We start from the raw sequence: 12,923 nt of genomic DNA on the forward strand, positions 1-12,923 counted from the left end.
GATTTTCCTACAATCTCCAAGCTTGGTAGACGAGTTTGACAGAGAGCGCTGACTGCCTTATCTCCATCAAACGTACTCAATCTGCACCAAAGACCTTTTAAACATTTAATTAATTATCTGCCTGTTTCGTCTGTGAAAACAGGTGGTTTGGTTACGAGTAAGGACTCGTATAAATCGTTCCACATAATTTGAATGAAGGAAATACTTTTTTTGTATTCATTAACCAACTTTACAATTATTTATTTAATATGTCGTGTAACATTTTACAGACAAGAAAAAAAACGAGAGAAAAAATGTTCTTGGTAATAAATAATTTATCTGGTCATTATAATTCGTATTTCCTTTATGTTTCAATATTTTTTATTCACAATCATTTTCTCTTAGACAGTAAAACAAAACAACCGCTTAATAACAATCTTTAATCGCAAATTAAGACCTTAATGTCAAAGTAACAAGAGCTGGTGTTGTGGGTTTCAATACGACTTCAATTTTCCACTTCAGATCAGTGATATCACCAGAAATGTGGAACTTGCGTACGATGTGTGCAAGCGATGTCTTCAAGGTCATCATGGCGTACTTCTTACCTGTATAGTATAAGTATAAGTTTTCTGTTAAGTATAGTTTCTACAAAGAATAAAATTAGTATCTATGTACAAAGTAACACCAAATCTAAATACTATAAGGCCCTTTTCACTCGTACGGTTCAATGTACGAGTTCTGTCTACAAGTACACTAACACAACAATGACCAGCGCCTGTGCTTTATATCCGTGTCTATACACCCTATACGCATATCGAGTCATAGTATTGTGAGATTGCTAAACGACTTCTGTACCCTTAGTAGGAGTTTACTTAACTGGTTATGCTTTACGCTCTCATTGGCCGGTGTGAATGAACCAACCAATTAGAGTGCCGAAAACGCTCTCGTTTCGTTTTATTCAACGTAAAGCAAATTCGTACTAAGGGTACTAAGTCTTCGACTGTACATACGCTGTAGGATATCTGGCAACCGGAGTGTGTTAAAAGCCTCTAAATGATAAATTAAATTGTAGTGATTTCTTACCAATACAGTTTCGTTTGCCGATACTAAATCCTGCGAATGCATAGGGGTTTTGAGGTAATGTATCGGGATTCAGCCATCGGTCTGGATTGAATTCTTTTGCATCTGGTCCCCACGAGGAGTGACGGTTAAGATCGTACAATGACAAGGCACATGTATTTCCAGCTCGTAATGTATACTTTGCTGAAATTATAGAGAAAATATAATTATTTTAGGGAACAGAGAATAAAGTTTTCTAAGATCAGAAAATGAGGATCCTCCGGCCAGGCAGGTTAATAAGGCCGATAAAGGGAATAAATTTTATACAGTAAATTTCACATCAGCAATGTAAAATTTTTTGACGTCACCTATTGATATGTCGTTAAAATTTCAATATGCATCACAAAAATAACAGCACCGATACATCACAGAAGAAAATACTAGCTGTAGACCACGTTGAAAAAAACAATTTAAATGTGGGAGAGCCATGCTTCGGCACAAACGTGACTCCTCTGATGTTTCAAGTGTCCATGATGGGCGGCGGCGATTGCTTACCATCAGGTGATACGTCGGATCGTTTACCGGCGTGTTCCATAAAAAATAACAATCGTGGACATTGTGAAATTTCATAATGATGAGATCAGTTGAACATGTTTTCTAAACCAGGCCTCCTCCGGTTCTCGAATTCGAAGTTTCGTTTAATCTTCGGCCGTAGGTTTATTGATTTACTAATAGAATTACTTGAAACAACGTTTTAATTTTATTTTCATATCATAACCTATTTATTTATCTTCGTAATTTGTTCATTTTTGTTCAGGAAAGTTCGCGGTAAATAGAATTGTAGTATGCAATCTGCGAAGTTTCGGACGAAACTTCGTTTTTCGTTGAATTAGAGTAGGCCCCCAGATGAAAAGTCACGTGGAACAGTAGTCAGATATTAAAAAATGAATACTCACGAAGTACAACATCAGATTGAAGGTCTCTCGCGACAAAGGGAACAGGAGGATGCAACCTCAATACTTCCTTTATCACCCTTCTGAGTAAACGAGTTTCGTCAAGTCATGCTTTCCTAAATCTTCATTGTGAAATACTTCCTTCACTCTGTAATATTAAGCAAAACTAATAAAAATACAATAAATACGAATTATGTTACTGGAGGCCCAATTACCCACTTTCTAATCCCCAATTCCCCAACAATTCCTAACCACCGAAAGGCCGGCAACGCATTTTTACCGCTCTGGCGTTTCAACAAACAAACGTGTGAAACACCAGAGGTTTCAGATGTCCAAGGGCGGCGGCTATTGCTTACCAGCAGTTAATCCGTCTGCTCGATTATTGGCTTATAGCATAAAAAACATTGTTGATGCTATAAAAGGTATCATTTTCATAGCAATAACTCATAAAGTCGGGTACAACAAAGATAATAATAGAAATAAGTAAAAACCGGACAAGTGCGAGTCGGACTCGCCCATGAAGGGTTCCGTAGCAGCAACTACTTGCTGCTACAACAAGTAGATGATATAATATAAAATTTGTAAAATAACTTGGTTTTACATAGTGTTTGTATGAACGACAAAGTTATATTTGCGGTTTTTGAAAATGTTTTATTTCTTAAAAACTAATAATGATATCTCGTTCAAACCAATTTTCGTTGTTAGTTTCTATTGAAATCTATGCAATATTTTTTTCAGTTTTCTTACTCTCTTATTTTAAAAGTTAGAGGGGGGGGACACTCATTTTTCCACTTTGGAAGCGTCTAACTTTCAAACGATTGATTTTGACGAACCTCAATGTCTTTTTTAAAGACCTATCCATAGACACCCATCACGGATATGTTAGATGAAATTTTTTTTTTTGAATCAGTTCCATGTATGGAGAAAAATTAAAGGGGGCCCTTTAATTTATAAATTTTATCATTTTATAAATTCGAAAAGCGGTTATCGAAATACACAACTCTACAAAGTTTCAACTATGTAGGCCCAACAGTTTCGAAAATAAACGGCTGTAACATACGGACGGACGGACGGACAGACAGACAGACAGACAGACATGACGAATCTATAAGGGTTCCGTTTTTTTGCCATTTGGCTACGGAACCCTAAAAAACACAAACAATAACTTTACAATGAAGAAAAGTACAATGTTAGCAATACTCGTATTCTACATGGGACTGTGACTTCTCCGTTAAATTCTGAGTTTAATTTGAGGATAAAGTCGTTTAAAAAAATTATTATAGCAAATGACGTGACCAATGACCATTTTTTTAAGGAGAGAAAATTATCCAATGACTGACTGACTTAGGCGAGGCGAGAGGAAGTGTCAGACTCTTACTGACTGAACACCACCCCGATCCTTCTACTGCTTTTCAAACCGGAGGCTGAGCCCTGGTAAACCCGCTAGCTAGTCCGCAGCTCCGAAACCATTGACCATAATATTGAAGTCTGAATTTAATATTTTAACTATGAAACGTACTCTTTATACAATCGTTCCTGTACATCTGGATAAGTTCCCAGCATTAACAAAGCATTCCGTAGTACCGCTGAAGTTGTGTCGTTACCAGCCATTACAAATGTATCCAGATGCTCTCTTATCTCGGTGTCATTGAAGATGTGTTCTTCATCAGCTAAATGCAACAGTAAGTCTAGAAGAGGTTTGAATTTCCCTGAAAAAAGATTCACAAGTTATCTGTTTTTTTTTTTTAAATGAGAATGGGGACTTTCTTTTATTCCATCATTTCATGTGGTTCTCAAATTAAGGAAATAGCGAATATAAATAATTTATTTATTTTCAGCCATGGTCGTCCCACAACTTTTATTTAATAATGGGTAAATATTACGTACCTTTTACGCTATCCGTCGATGCATCGTCATTTGTGATGTACTTCCCTTTTAAATCAGACCTACGTTTTTGAATCACCTAAAATTATTAATTAAATATATATTAATTAAGCTGATATTAAATTAAAAAATTGGCCGCCTGAATATGATTCAAATGCAGATATGTTTTCTGTTTTATTATAATCAAATTAACTGCTTTGGGAAATTAAATTAATTAGTAAATCGGAATGCTTGCACTAAACAAACAATACGACAAAAAGCCAAAATTTCTTAGCAAAACACAAAACCAGAACATGTTGCTAGTTAATAACTAGATATGTGATAAAACATAAATTATGTACATACGGAATTTATAATATTCTCAATTCTTGTGATCAGTTCCTGTTCTTTACGTTTCAATGCAGACAAGTCATACATAAACGATGGATAAAGCCACACGTTAAAACCTCTCTCATTATAAACTCTAGAAATTTCGTCAATCGCTTTGGCGTAATCAGTGTCAATCATTTAGTGTGTCTCACGAAAGTTATAATAAAATTATAAAAAATGTAGTCTAAAAACGGTTTTCTATTAATCCAAAACTTACTCTTTATAAGCTCGTTCCTGTACATCTGGATACGATCCAAGTATCAATAACAAACTCATCAGTGCCGACGAAGTTGTATCGTAAGAAGCTACTACAAATGTATCCAGATGCTCTCTGATTTCATCGTCAGATAACACATGTTCTTCATCAGATAAATGCAGCAATAGATCTAGTATAGGTTTGAATTTACCTTTGGAAAAGAGAAAATCAACGTTATTTGTGTCAATGTCTCAACGGTTTTAAGCATTACGGCACCTTTTTTCGTCGCTAGTTCTTTGACTTTGACATTGACGTTCATCCCTCCTATCATCCTATCTATGGAACAGCTAGCTCCAGTCTACTACAGTTTTAGTTCATTTTTAAAAATGGAATGTAAAATTCGTCAAAATAATAATATTTAAATACATAATATAAAGCCAACGTTGAAGAAAGAGTAGCGATAGTTATAAAAACGAATTATGAAATAAATAATATCTACTTACCTGACATTAAACTGTCGTCATTACCAACGTTGTTATTTGCTTTTAAATCAGATTTACGTTTTTGGATTACCTGAAATGCATAAAATTTTATCGAAAAAGTAGGATACGCAAAATTAGAAATTTCAAAAGAGGCAACATACTTACTTGATTCATCATATTCTTAATGCTATTGATGAGCTCTTGCTCCCTCCTTTTCATAGCAGTTCTGTTGTATATAAATGGTGGATGTAACCACGCTGTAAGTCCCCGACGACAAATTAGTGCAATAATTTCGTCGACCGCTTTTCCATAATCATTGTCAATCATGTCTTGGTCTGTAGGTTCTAACCCTAATGATGTTCCTACAAACACAACATTAGTCAACATTTAACATCATTTAACAATAAATTTAACAATCAGGTGATCATATCAAAAGTTCATATGTGAACTAGGTATACATTATAGAGATCACTCATATGACTTAATGAAACTACAAGTATTACTAGTCTACAGAGGCATAATACAATTAAATATTTCAAGGAAAAACTGAAAGTGAAAAAAAAACAAACGAAATAAATAAAAAATAATCAAGTATTAAATTTTGTATGAACAACTCCATGTTCCTTGATAACAGAAGAGCTGTAATGTTGTAGGTTGTCTAAGAATGTTACGATCATGCGACGCGGCGCGGCTCTTGCAATGTCGTATTTGTAAAGAGGCTTCAAATTAGTTCAAAGAGAAAATGCACTTTTTGGGTTACCTACTTGGTCTACAGAAATATTTCGCTTATTTTTCATATTTTGTCAGCCAAGATAATAAACAAATATGTAAGTAGTTTCAATTAAGTCATAAGAGTAAGAGAGAGAGAGAGAGAGAGATTATTTATTTTGATAAAATGCCTTATTTTATGATACGACATGAACTTACGACAAACTATTCTCAAAATGTATTTAACCAAAAATTCATGGACATCAACTGGTCCCATTCCCGCAACAGTTTTCAATTGTGAGATAAGGTTTCGAGCTTGCACATTTATTTCATTTAAATATGTGTTCAATATTTGTTGGCTAAAGGCTGGATTTAGTAATTTGCGATGTATCCTCCACATAGCAGCTGAAATAAAATAAAAAATTATGAGAATAAAAATGGTCCTCAAATAAAACCCTGTGGCATTCCTGTATAAGTAAGCTTCAGTGATTGTTTAGTTATAAAAAATGACATTAAATAAGAAAGAAATGCTAATGAACTTTACAACACGTAGTTTCAAATTCTATATTATAATGATTATTCATTATTATATTTCTCAAAACTTATACCTAGGTACTTGTTTTTCAATATTAAAGTTTATAATGCCATACCTACATAATGTACTTAAAATTTGTATTTAATGTTCTTTGTTTTTATCACTTACTATCAGCCGTTATTAATCCATTTCCTAAATAATCCTTTGTGAATTTGTAATGATCAGCTTTGTCGAGACATGCATTTGCTATTGCACCGACGTCTTCTGGTTCGCTTGCAACTGTAATTAGAAGATCATGGTTTTGTCACTTCCCTGTATTTTGTTAATACTTGTACTTACTTACCAAGCTTTCATCCATTCTCTTTTATTTTTTATATCATTTATTACACGCAACGTCGCGCCTTTTATCTCCAAAGCTGTGGGCAGAGGTGCACATTACAGCACGTAATGCCGTTATACAATGTACACCCACTTTTCACCATTTGTGTTATAAGTCCCATGTAATAGGGGGTGAGACTATTGCGTCATATTTATTATCTTATTTTTTATTTCTGTACTTTAGGCATCAAGGACAAATCAATTTAGTGTTTAATTTTAACAGTTGTTGTTGAATAATTGCTCTCTTTTTAGTTCATTTGAACAATGTTTTTTTTTTCTATGGATATAGAAAAATTGTTTTGATATTGGTGTACGATTCTTGCTCACCGTAAACAGTACGTGGGCCGATCCGTAACTGCAAAATGTCCTCTTTTTCTACCATGTAGTCACCAACGCGTTTCATGAAGCTCCATTTGTCTGAAATTAACATAATATTAAGTAGAATGTATGAAAAAATCTGGATGAATATGAACACAACATTAAAATTGAAGTCATTTAGATGACCCGAAATTCTTGCATAAACATGCAAGAAATAATTTTACTTACCATTTCTACTTTTATATAATTTGGTAAAGGTTAATTTATTATATGTCTCGCCCAAAATCTTGTATATAGGTATCGTTTTTTATGTTTATTTGATTTGGTAAAGGTTAATTTCAGATGTTCACAGCATCTATAGATATGTGTCTGCTAACAAACTTGTTACCCGTTAAAAACTTGCCGTGTAAAATTAGTCTCCTAATTTGCTTCTGATTTTTTACCTTAAATTAATACGGTTAACAGTACGGTTGCCACGGAGACTGATTGATCGGCTGCCGCGCAACGTGTAGTGGGTTCGATTTCCGCACTGAACAACTCTGTGTGTGATCCACAAATTGTTGTTTTGGGCCAGGATGTCATGTGTATGTGAACATGTATATTTCTAAACGCAACCACGACACAGAAGAAAATCCTAGTGTGGGGCAAAGCTTAAAAAAATACAACACTTCACCGATAACGCACGCAATAACAATCAAAATAATTTTACTTACCATTTCTACTTTTAATCATTAAATGCAGATGTCCAATGAGGGGCAATGCACCGGGATACTTCGGAGGTGCACGACAATGAGATTTCCACCACCTCCATATTAGAAATACTAGACCAAATAACACAGCTTGCACTAACACTGACATTATCAATAAAGACTTGTTTTACAACCTTTCCTCGTACATGTACAAAACTGAATAATCTTCGAGTTTAAGATTCGAGACTTTTTAAGTTAATAAGAACCTTGATCTATCAGAATCCTGTTTATTTTAAATTTCGAATAATATCACAGTATCGCTCATTATGAATATCAATATCATTATAATATAATTTAACCACTGTTGCGATGAGGATTTTGAGTTCAGAAAAATGTATTGTTCTATTATCTTCTAATAGTAATTTTATACAAATACAAAAAAAAGTAAAGATTCGGATTTTAAAATCAGTAAAAGGTCTGTCCAGCACCCTTAGTACGAGTTTGCTTTACGTTTAATGAAAACGAAACATAAACGTTTTTGATTGGTTGGTTCATCCGAGCCGGCCAATCAGAGCGCCGTCTCGTTTCGATCTCGTTGAACGTAAAACTAACTCGTACTAAACCCTCTGTTTACCTTTTTCTTTTATTTATGAAAGTTTCAAGAACGTTCAGATTACATTTAGGTTATTTGTACGTCTCACCTTGATCACTGTCTAGGAAATCAACACAATATTAACATACCTGTTATTTCCCATATCGACCTGAGTCAATAAGTTTATCAACCTTTTTTTTGTTTTTGTGGTTCAATCTGCAATCAGTCGTCATTAACTATAATCAGATGAGGTGTCTGGATGTTGTTATGTGGAGTGCCGTCTCCAGTGAGACAGCTACTCTCATATGCAGTATTGCTACAATCTAGACTGTAGCTTCAGTATGTCGTGTCTCTTCAGGCGATTGGTATAACTCTGAGATATTAGTTTGGCTGCCAATTCATTGGGGTGGTATGTCAATCGATTTTGGTATTTCTCAGCTGCGATTCTTATTTCTTCCTTGACTGTATTCATTTGTAGGTGTTCGTGAATTTCATTGTTTCTGATAAACCGATGGGCGTTTGTAATTGTTCTGAGGATGATGTTTTGAAATCTTTGTATTATGGAGATGTTTGAATTACTTGCTGTACCCCATCATCATCATCATCATCATCAGCCTATAGCAGTCCACTGCTGGACATAGGCCTCCCCAATTGTTCGCCACTTTGCTCTATCACTAGCGACTCGTCATATAAATATATAAATATATAAATATATATAAATAAAAATATATATAAATATATAAATCTGTCCTCAAGCCAGATGGGCTTGAGGACAGATTTATATATCAGCAACTTGTTATCAGTAGACAATTTACTGTTTCTTCCAAGTAGCCAGTATAGTAATCGATATCGGATGTTTATTTCTTCTCTTTTAGTTTTTAAATGTTTTTCCCACGTTAGACGACGGTCTAGGTGCATGCCAAGATACTTCACACTGTCACTGTGTGGTAGGGTGATGTTACCAAGCTGCACAGGCGGGCAATCTCCTTTCCTTAAAGCAAAAGTTACCTGCACAGATTTGGAAGGACTGGCTTTGACTTTCCATTTCTGGAGCCATTTATTAATTTCATACAGTCCCTGCTGAAGGACCTTAGATGCCGCACTAGGATCTTTATTACAGGCGAGAATGGCAGTGTCGTCAGCGTATGTTGCCGTGGTTAAGCCAGGTATTGTTGGCAGATCTGCTGTATACAGGATGTATAAAATTGGACCTAGTATGGATCCCTGAGGTACACCAGCTTTAATTTCCTTAAAAGTAGAAGTAGATCCAGCTTCTTTCACTTGAAATATTCTTTCAGAGAGATAAGATTTCATTAGTAGGTGGTAGCTGTGTGGAATACTGATTCTAATTTTGTATAGGAGGCCAGGGTGCCAGACTTTGTCAAATGCCTGTTGAATGTCCAAAAATGCTGATGAGCAGTATTCTTTTCGTTCCAGGGCATTTCTTATTGTTTCATAGACCCTGTGAATTTGCTCTATTGTTGAATGCTGTTGGCGAAAACCAAATTGATGGTCAGGTATAATCTTGTTTTCTCTAAGAATCGGTTCAATTCTACGCAGGAGAACTTTCTCAAACAGTTTGGACAAAATTGGTAGTAAGCTAATCGGGCGATATGACGTTACTTCATGCGCAGGTTTTCCTATTTTATGGATACTACTGAAAGGAACGCTTTCAGTTCCTGGGTGTCACGCATACGAAGTTCCTGAGATCATCGGAGAATCTTAAGCTCAGCATCCGTAAGCACTCCACTTGCTTCTACGACAAGTCCTTCACAATACAAGCGGCTCGGTTGTGGAATGCTTTACCAGTGGAAGCGCGGCGTGCTAAAACTCCAGGTCAGTTTAAAAGGCTTGTGAGGGAACACTACCTGTCATTGTAGTTTTTTGTATCCTTGCAATTCGAGGACACACACACACACACACACACACACACACACACACACACACACACACACACACACACACACACACACACACACACACATATGTAGTTATCATATTGCATTTATATATTTATTACTCAATATTCATTTATTTCTTATATAATATTAGTTTATTTATTAATTAGAATTATGTCCAATTTCTCATGTTACTATAGTACATTTTAGCATAGTTTGTAAATTTTATTTTTTAGTTGTTTTTTTTCTTTTTTTTCTCCCCCTTTTGAATTATTGTGCACATACTACCCATTCCCAGATGATATGATAAATTCCATCCAAAGGTTTTCTGGAAGAAATCGCCGTGTGTGATAAGACCGCCCATTGTACTTTAATTACTATTAATTACAATGTAAATGTGTTTAATGTATGTGTGCAATAAAGTATAAATAAATAAATATTTTAACACAATCACAATTAAAATCTGAGAGCACGTGTTGCCTCTGACAACACTTTTGACAGTCTAAAGGTTATCAAGCTGTATAACATTATGTTTGTGTTACACTGATTTTGATGTGGTTAATGACATAGTATTTTTAGACTTAGGAAAAAGTATTAGGTAGGTATATTACTTGACTTAAAAAATGGAGGTACGCACTATAACTTTTGAAGAGTTTATGAAAGTTTTATAGAGTTTATCGGATCGATTATTATTTTAATATGTGGCGACATCTACTTTGACTTCATCACAACAAATTACATCACAATGAAAACAGTTTGAGCAAGACTCAACAGATGGGGTAAGATGTGAATAGTTCATAATATATCGGCATATCTGACAATGCGCAATTAAGGTATTAATTACAGCAATTGGCATTGTCATCAATCGTAGGCCGCATTATCGCTTACCATCAGGCGAGATAGCGGCCAAACGTCGTCCCATCAAACGTAAAAAAAGTTGTTATTGAAATTTATAAATTAAGAATTTTTATGCAATATTTTAAACACAGTAAAAGGTTTCTTCAATGATGACTTTAAGGTCAGTGTAGATTGGTATCAGGAAGTCTGCTGTTAAGAGCTGTCAAACATAATCACATACCGTTCTTAATTCTGTGGTTATTTCCACTTTTACTTTACCTTCAATTGTTAAATTTTTAGTAAACACTGACTGCCTTGTTGATCGAGTAGTCGCAAGTCGCAGTAGAGAATGCAATCTTGATCATAAAACATGGTATCACTACTTTTATGACCACTCTTGTCGTCGTATCTTCTTCGAAAGAATTGATAGCGAATAAAAAAAACCAATTCTCTCAATCTTTTTTCTATGTGAGTCTACAAACTATCCATTGATGTATAGTCTAAGGGTAAACAGCCCACTTTATTAGTGTTCTTGATGTATTGTCTAAGGGTAAATTTGAGAAAATTAAAATACATAATTTATTAAGTCAAAACAAATTTATTACACTACAAAAAATAGGCATTAAAAACATTATTAATCAATTAAGTTTTCAATGAAATGTCCTTTTTAATAGCCCTCATCATTTAAAGATAGAAAGGACACCCATTTCATTGTCTAAATGGTTTCATTAATAATAATAATTTCTTCATTTTTACAACGATTTAATGCAATCCCTGTATACAATGTCTACTTGAAGGAAAGTTTCATAGATCCAATTTTATTTTAGAGGCACAAAAATACATAGTTATCTCTAATATTTTGTGAAACATACAGACGTATGTTTTCAAATAACAAGAAATATTAAAATTAGATGAAGGGTAATTAATGATAAAAATGATCACTATCATTAAAAGTAAAGGGAATGATTTAACTCGTACATTGTGGATGCAACAAAAACTTAAATACTAGAACTTTACATAATAATAATAATTATGTTTTCAGCCATAATCATTCTACTGCAGTAATAATAACAGATAATTTCAAGTAAAACCAAAATTAAAGGTTGAAATCAACAAATGCCGAAGATGCGAACAAATTCATTCATACACAAATATGGTTGTAAAACCTTTCGGCTAACTCATGTAATTGACGAAGAATTCGACTAGTTTCAGGCCATGCTAGAGACTCATATTCATGAACAGCATTCCGCGACACTCGCCGCGTCGTGTGTAAGCCGATAACATAATGATTAATTTAATAATCAAATTAATCATTATGTTATTGCCAGGATTATTCATCAACAACTTGCTTTAAAATACAAACTTGTTGAATCTAAAGTGCCGTATTATAAGTATCTGCCTGACCCAGTTTTTGAAAATGGAGATGTCACACTGTATTGGGATCGAACTATCATCACAGACAGGGCAATTGTCGCTAACAAACCTGACATTGTGGTGATAGATCGACCAAGCCGTCGCACAATGATAATTGATATAACAATCCCACATGACGAAAATCTTGTGAAAGCTGAAAAAGATAAAGCCAGTAAATATCTTGATTTAGCTCATGAGGTTGTCGACATGTGGGATGTAGATTCAGCAATAATCAGCCGATAGTCGTATCTGCCAATGGCCTTATAGCCAAAAGCCTCGACCAACACCTGAGTAGGCTAACGTTAGACGGTTGGATCAAGAGCCTGATGCAGAAGGCAGTACTTCTGGACACGGCGCGTATTGTCCGGAAATTCCTCTCTCTTGAGCCCTGACCACCGGTAGCTTGGATTTATCCCGTTACTGGTGGGCTACTGCTTTTTATATTTTTAAATGTTTTTTTTTTCTTTTTAATTTAATATTTAAAAATGTAATAAACAAGTATAAGAAATAAATAAATGATCAAATAATTAATAAAGGACCATGCAAAAAAATGTATGGGCAGTGTCCCACCCCATCAACAAACATGGAACAAGTTTCAATATCATTATTACGTCCCATGAAAAGTATCGTACC

At 34.6% G+C, this 12,923-nt stretch overlaps 1 protein-coding gene and 1 pseudogene across 1 annotated transcript in view; both read right to left on the reverse strand.

Annotated features, from left to right (window-relative positions):
- Positions 1-12,923, reverse strand: part of LOC118270728 (cytochrome P450 4c3-like) — a 125,903-nt gene that overhangs the window by 55,020 nt on the left and 57,960 nt on the right. The gene's annotated exons all lie outside the window — the stretch shown is intronic.
- On the reverse strand, positions 406-7,761 carry LOC118270574 (cytochrome P450 4C1-like; annotated as a pseudogene).

The sequence above is a fragment of the Spodoptera frugiperda genome, chromosome 13 (assembly GCF_023101765.2).
Source record: "Spodoptera frugiperda isolate SF20-4 chromosome 13, AGI-APGP_CSIRO_Sfru_2.0, whole genome shotgun sequence".
Classification (NCBI taxonomy): Eukaryota; Metazoa; Arthropoda; class Insecta; order Lepidoptera; family Noctuidae; genus Spodoptera; species Spodoptera frugiperda.